The following is a 7,537-nucleotide window of genomic DNA, read 5'->3' on the forward strand; positions in this document are numbered from 1 at the left end:
CTAAGAATGAGTCTTCACTTTTCAAGGGTGTGGTTTTTCGATCAGTTCGAGGGCTCCTTTCCTTGAGATCGGAGTCCAATATTTTTAGTTTTTCCTTTAACTCCCTATGTTGTCATACCTCTCTTCTTATGGCCCACTCGGATTCACTTTGTCGCTCCAACTCGATCTCAATTTGTTCTAGCAGATCTTAGTGTCTATGGACTAGTCTTGTTAACTCTGTTGCGTCTCTATCTCATGACCCTTCAGGTTTATGAACTCAGATCCTAATCTTCATCATCCTGGATCATTTTTGTCTCTTCTTTCATTGGTCCTCTTACCTCTTTGTGAGTGTGGAGGGATAACAATTTCTTGATCGTCATTGATTTGTTCCTTCTCGTGGAGTTCTAAATCAGATGCTGTGTGTCCATCTTTTGGGTGATCGTCCGCCATGGTTAGATGTCAACTCCAGGTCCTTGACAACGACACCAATGTTTCAAGGATTATCTGAAACCGATGGAATTTGGGCCTTAATCTGAGATCCAGACACCTTCTTACGAGAATTTCGATGTTTTCTCTCCTGCGAGGTGAAGCCATCCAAGGTCTTTGAGTGATGATGGGGGTGGTATTTGCAAGGGACTCCAATGGTTAAATTAGCTTGAATTTTGGATAGATTTAAGTGAATTGGGATTGAAAAATATCTAAGGTTGATGGGATATTTATACAATATGAAAGATAACCTTCCTATCTTTCTGCCACTTATTCACCTATAATAATGGGTAGTTACTTCTCTTTTGTTTAGGGATTTGTTAAGATTCTCTATTTGAATTTTAGGCAAATTCATAGGTGTAGTTAAGATTCTATACGTAAGCCAGGTATACAGACCAATAAATCTATTCTTCATGTAGGTTGAGTAAACAAAAAAATTTTTTTTGGACCTTTTCTCTTTGTAAAATTAGACTTGTCCACTTTAGGTCTAACTTTATTATTGAATTAGAATTTAATTAATAATTAACACTTAAATATTTCAAATGATAATTTATTCTTTATAAATCTTCTTTTTTTTCACAAAATTCATATTTTAAATTTGTGATTCATATTTTACCACTACCAAACTGAAAATATCAGAATATGAGGCCGAAACCATTAAGTTAACAACAATCATTTGAGGCCCAAGCAGTACATGGCCCCACCAAATACATATTTATTATTGCTTTTATTTATTTTTTGCGACAGAGTAAAATTACGTGTCCATTAAAATGAAAAAAAAAAAAAAAAGAAGGAAAATAAATAAAATGAAAATGAAAATAAATATATGGTTATGTTATGCCGTTATTCAGTGCATGACATTCCGTCAAATTTCGTTCTTCACACTGTGTGGGTGGTGCAGGTGCTTCAATGGCATCTTCTCAATGTCACCGCTTTCTTTGCATGCAACTTCTGCAACTTCAACCTCACCATTGCTATCATCCACCATTCAAATCTCCTACTTTAATCCCAAAGCCTTATCATTGCTTTTCTCGCATTCGAATCCGAATCGCACCAAAAGCTTCTTTGAAAAACAACGGTGCCACCACCACCACCACCACCAATGATTCCGTTGAAACTAGCTCCCTTGAAGATGAAACTTCTCGCAATTCGTCTTCTTCGGATGATTCCTTTGCTTTTCTTCGTCGATTCGGGTACTGCTTCAATTGAGTTACTATCAGAGCTGGATTTTTTTCCTTTTCTTTTTTCTATTTTCTTTTGGGCTTAGTTTATGCGTAATTGGGGCTTAAAAGTGTGTTTCTTGGGGTTTCAGCTGAAATGTGTGGCTTTAACTTGATCATGATTGAGCTTTGTTTGAATTTAATTTGATGCAGAATTGGGATTTGAGTTGAAGTTAGTTTCTTCGTTTTGAAAGAGATTTAAAATTAATGAAGCTATTGTTAGCTCAATCTTACATGTAAATGGAACTTTTGAAATTAGTCTATGGCTTTATTCTTATTTATTTATTTATTTGTGATTTGGGATTTTGAAGTTTGTTTCTTCGATTTTAATTAAGATTGAACTTTGAGGATTTAATTTGATAAAGTTTCTGCCTTCTCTTTCTTTGAATCTGATTTAATGTGTGACTGAGAATTTTCAGTTAAAAAGTTTGTCTTTCTTTTCTATTTTTAGGTTATTTGCATGTAAATTGGAGTTTTGAAGTTTAATATACCTGCTTTGAAAAGAGATGGGTGGCTTAAATTTGATGAACTGGGGAAGGAAATACTGTCCATTGCACTACCTGCTGCTTTGGCATTGGCAGCTGATCCACTTACCTACACAGCGTTTGTCGGCCACATAGGTACTTATTATTACAGATGGTGAATTAGTTAGTTAGTTATTAGTAACTTTCTGTTAATAGTCTCTTAAATCATTAACTCAAACATACTCTTGTATAAAGTAAGCTAATTTGATTAAATTAATTTTATTTATTGGTTTGCATTTTCTTGTTTTGAACTGGTCGAAAGTATGGAATTGTAATTTATCTGCCTGCAGCTTATTTGGCTTAATTTTATTCTCACCCTGGAAGCCAACCATTCTGAATTGCTAGTTTGTTGTTTATTTAATAGATAGTTGTAATCTTGTAATTGTAGTTGGTGATGATGGTTACAAGTATTTGCTTGTCTTAGGTTCTGTTTGTTTGGACATACATTTGATTGATGATTGTTGTTGTAGTGAGAAATCCCCCTTAATTATATTTATATATGCAGGGCCTGTTGAATTGGCTGCAGTTGGGGTTTCAACTTCTGTGTTTAATTTGGTGTCAAAAATATTTAACATTCCTTTACTTAATATTACCACATCCTTTGTTGCCGAGGAACAGGCACTGATCAGCAAGGATTCCAGTCAAACTGATGAAAGTAGTAAGCTTTATAAGAAAGCTACACTTCTTTAATAGACTGACTCGTTTTCCAGACATGGTCATAGGTTCCCTTCTTTAGATGCCTCTACTGACGGTTTTGTTCCACTTTGGTATCATCTAGATTTTTGTGGCAAATACCAAAGCAAGAGGCATATTCCTTCAGTATCAACTTCTTTAGCACTTGATGCTACTCTTGGAATTGCTGAAACTGTGCTTCTTTCCCTTGGTTCTGGCATCATTATGAACATCATGGGTATACCTGCAGTATGGCAACCTTGGCTGATTATTGATCAATAATTACCTTGTATATTTATTTTGTGTCAGCATGTTATTTTCTTCAGAGTCTACACTTGGTTGTCCAAGACAACACCACCCGGCCAACCATATGAATAGGAAAAAAAAGAGAGGGAAGGGGGGGAGGGTGGAAGAATGGATTTTTTTTTTTCCATGTAATATAAATCAGTGAATGCTTTTTTACAACTTCTCTGTAGAACTATTGTGTAAAATCTCAGTTGGAAGCAATCTTACTTTAGGTTGAATCATGAAAGTTCAATTTGCTTCTCATAGGCTTGTTCTCTGTTACACAGTTGCAGATTCATTACTTTTTTTTTCTTAATCTATTTTGAAAAGCAGTCATTGCATTTTTCTTTTAAGCCATTCTTTTTATTCTATATAGTGGTGCATAACTTTTTTGATGAATTAACGTCAATATTGCACAATAATAAAAGGAACTGAATTTCATTTCCAAATCCATGTTCAATTCTAATAGACATGTGATAGTTCTTGTTACTAATTCTTATATTTAAGGGTGAGAACCTTATTATAACACCAATATCATTATGTACTAGTTACCTTTCAGTTAATTAATTATGTTGCCATCCACTTCAAGAAATATATTGACAATTCAATCAATGTAAACTTACTTTTTCTTGCTTCAAATTCCCTGTCATCGGTCATTATATGCATAACAAGAGATTTTTCTATGTCCCAGTATTTCTTTTCCCCTTTTAGTTGGTCTGAGCTTAATAGAAATAAACATTGCATTTTTGGAAAACTATTTCATGGAACATTTCGTTATCTATAATTGAACCTTACTTATGTCTCCTTAGACTTGATGAAAATCTTATTAATATCATCTACTCCATAATCCATTTATTTTCTGTACAGGATTCCCCTATGCGTGGACCCGCTGAGACCTTTCTTATGTTAAGGGCCTTTTGCGCTCCAGCAATTGTGATTGTATTAGCTGCTCAAGGCACTTTTCGTGGATTTAAGGATACAAAGACGCCTCTATATGCTGTTGGCAAGTACTGCATCAGCATCCTATACCTTTATCTTTTCTCTAGAATTCCGTCCTCTTCCCATGGCATTTTCTGTGGTTTACTCCATCCTTTTTAACTCCATGGTTTCTTTTCTTTTCGTAAAGGCCCTGTTTTCCTCCTCTTTTCAACAGTCTGCACTCTTAGTAAAGGCTGTGTTTTCCTATTATACTCAATCCAGAAAGAATGGAATCTTACAACACGGGCTAATAAATGAACGACAAAGAAAATAGCTTATATGGAATATCTGTTCTCATTTTCATTTCTTGACTCTTTACTGCATAGAAGAAGCACAAGCAGATTCTCAAATTATTTCTTCGAGTATATTTAGTTTTTGTAGACTTATGTCTGCACTTTAGTCTTGTTGATGTGAAAAATTTGTGGATGTATTGATGGGGATTGCTTCGCTTGAATTTTCAGGTGCTGGCAACGTTCTTAATGCGATATTGGATCCAATATTAATATTCTTTTTTGGTCTTGGCATTAGTGGTGCTGCAGCTGCTACAGTGATCTCTGAGTTCGTCAACAATGTGGTAAACTTAGTTTTATCTTTGCATTTTGCACATGCCCCTGAATTTATGTAATCTTCTGCCTTTGATGCAATTTTTCTTTTGCTCACCAGATACTTAATTGCTTTTATTCTTCTATGGAAATCGACTGGCAATGTGCTCCTAACGCCTTTTCACTTTGATGGGAGAAAAATTTTCAGCTATCTGAAATCTGGTACCTCTTTCTAAATTAAGTCGTAGTGTTGCCAAGTCTGTCCATATACAGAGGAAGTTTTTTTGTTTCGGTAATGATAATAAAATTATCAGAGTGGATTGAAAAAAATGTTACTAGTTCTTTCTGTACAAATGCATTGAAAATTTCAAGATGAACTTCAAATTTGCATGATTATTAGCTTTATAACTAATCAGCTTAACATGAGTTCAGGGATCAATAGTTTCAGTTTTTCTTGATTTCATGCTTTGAATGGATAGTGTATTCTATTTGTGGTTTTGTATTTATTGCTACTGTTGGCTATAGATTTTACATGTAACTTCAAGTTGGATTGCACATTTTAGTAACTAGTAAACTGGAACGAGAATTTCGAGAAACTGGAAGGATTTGCTGATAGGATCAGATATGATTGACTGATTTGAAAATTACGATCCCATAGAGTTCATTTTTCAAGAATATTATGATCGCATTGTTCCTGAAAGGGGAATTTGATTGAATAGATCATTTTAACAGGGCTTTTGTGTCTGTTCACACATTATAATGCGTATTTTGTAATTTTAGTCACGAAATATGGTTTTTGTTTTCTTAACTCTAACTGGATCGAAGACATAACCGAGCTAATTAGGCAGTTAGTTTTACTTTGACTGTTGCATTTTGTATTGTAGGTGGTCTTCTTATCGGCAGGACTGTGGCTGTGTTTCTGACTTTGACACTGTCAACCTCTATGGCAGCTAAGCAGCGCCCTATACCTATGGCTGGTCATCAAATTTGCATGCAAGTTTGGCCGCTGATATCTTTGCTCACTGATGCTCTGGCACTTGCTGGTCAGGTTAGATCTTGCATTCATAAATGATTATGAAGTAACAAAGTACCGCTGAGAACATGATCAAAACATATCTCTCGTTAGTTTATCATATTCAGTTTCCAAGACACAAATGAATCCAGTCGAATAAAGTTTTATTTTATAATTATGAACTGCATTTGTTTATTTTATGGACATTTGGGGGCTTTCCTGACCAAGTAAACAAGCAGGTTGGGTATGGTCAAGTTTTAAGACTTTTTGCTCATAAGCCAAAGTCTTTTCAAAATTCTAAGTGGGGCTCAAAATGATGTCCTGTTATTGTGTAATATTGTAATGAGTAATGACATTTATTTTACAGACACTTCTTGCCAGCAGTTACTCGCAGGGAAATTACGAGCAAGCAGGCCTCATTACATATAGAGTATTACAGGTGCTTGATTATTGCCTCCAGTAACTTACTTTGTTGTTACTTTCTTAGTTGAATGATATAACTTGTACACAGATCCATCCAGAATTCGTTTCACCTACTCTCTTTTATGTGTCAAGCAGATTGGTTTAGGAACAGGAATTACTTTGTCCGTGATCTTATTCTTTGGGTTTGGATCATTTTCAAGCTTATTTACCACAGACTTAGAAGTTCTGAGTGTTGCTCGGTCAGGCATATTGGTAAGAAATAACAATTCTTGTTGACTGATTGATTTAAAAGTCAAAGCAACGAGCCTGCAGAAGTTGAAGTTTGTGTGTAAGTCAGGTCCTTAACACCAACTAAAAATTGAAATCCAGTTCAAGACATTAATTAGAGAACATCTTTTTCTAGCGACATCATTTTCATGCAAAGCATAAGAATCGACTCTTTTTTGTTTCCCTTCTTTTCCTCCCAAATAATGGAGCATCACAAACAATTTATCTTTTCAAGGTTACTTAGTGATGATGAATGTATAATCTTATATCTAGCTAGATTATCTTCAGGATTTTTTTTTCTTTTTTCTTTTTGGGAGGTTAGACTTGACATTAACCTAACCAGTATAAATTGTTGTGAAGTGTTGAGCTCCACTAAAATAAGCAAATGGTTTATTGTTGGTTGGTTAATAACTGAAGGTTCATTTTGTTGTATGTTTATATATTTGTAACATCAGACTTTCGCGACTCTAGTAATGATGAATCATACCTTGCATGACAAAAGCTTCTTGGACTGATTGAAATATAATATCTTAGGGTTAATACTCAAATTCGTCTCTGAAAGATGACGCGATCTTCATTTTCGTCCTCGAATGATTTTTTTAATCAAATTAGTCCCTGAAAGATAAAATGTAAGTTAAATTAGTCCTTCTGTCAGAAAGTGTCACGTGGCACGCCATATGGCAGGTCAGCGACATGTGTCATGTCACGTGGCATGCCACGTGTCACTTGACATGTAAAAAAGTTTTTAATAGTCAAAATAGTCCTTGAAAGTCCAGACATAAGTCATTTTCATCTCTCAAATTTTAAAAATTAGTCAAACTAGTCCTTATACAATTTTTTTTTATTTTTTCTTCATAATATTAAATTTGAAATATTTTTTATACTACTAATTTTAATAGAAATGTAATTGACAAACAAAACATTAGTAATCGTATCTTTTCTTCTTAAAAATTTTTTCAATAAAATTATCTCTCTCCTTTAATTCTTCTCAAAATCTCTCTTATTCTTTTCTATTCTAAAACATTTTTCTTACATTATTATATTTTGTTGGAATATATATATATATATATATACACTCAAAATTGAAATGTAGGTATTTGTTAACCTAAACAAAGTTATATGCTCAAAATCAAAATTTATGTATGTTAA

At 34.0% G+C, this 7,537-nt stretch overlaps 1 pseudogene; it reads left to right on the forward strand.

The window, feature by feature from the left end:
* Positions 1,375–7,537, forward strand: part of LOC107636904 — a 7,722-nt pseudogene continuing 1,559 nt past the window's right edge.

This window comes from Arachis ipaensis, chromosome B04 (assembly GCF_000816755.2).
Source record: "Arachis ipaensis cultivar K30076 chromosome B04, Araip1.1, whole genome shotgun sequence".
Taxonomy (NCBI): Eukaryota; Viridiplantae; Streptophyta; class Magnoliopsida; order Fabales; family Fabaceae; genus Arachis; species Arachis ipaensis.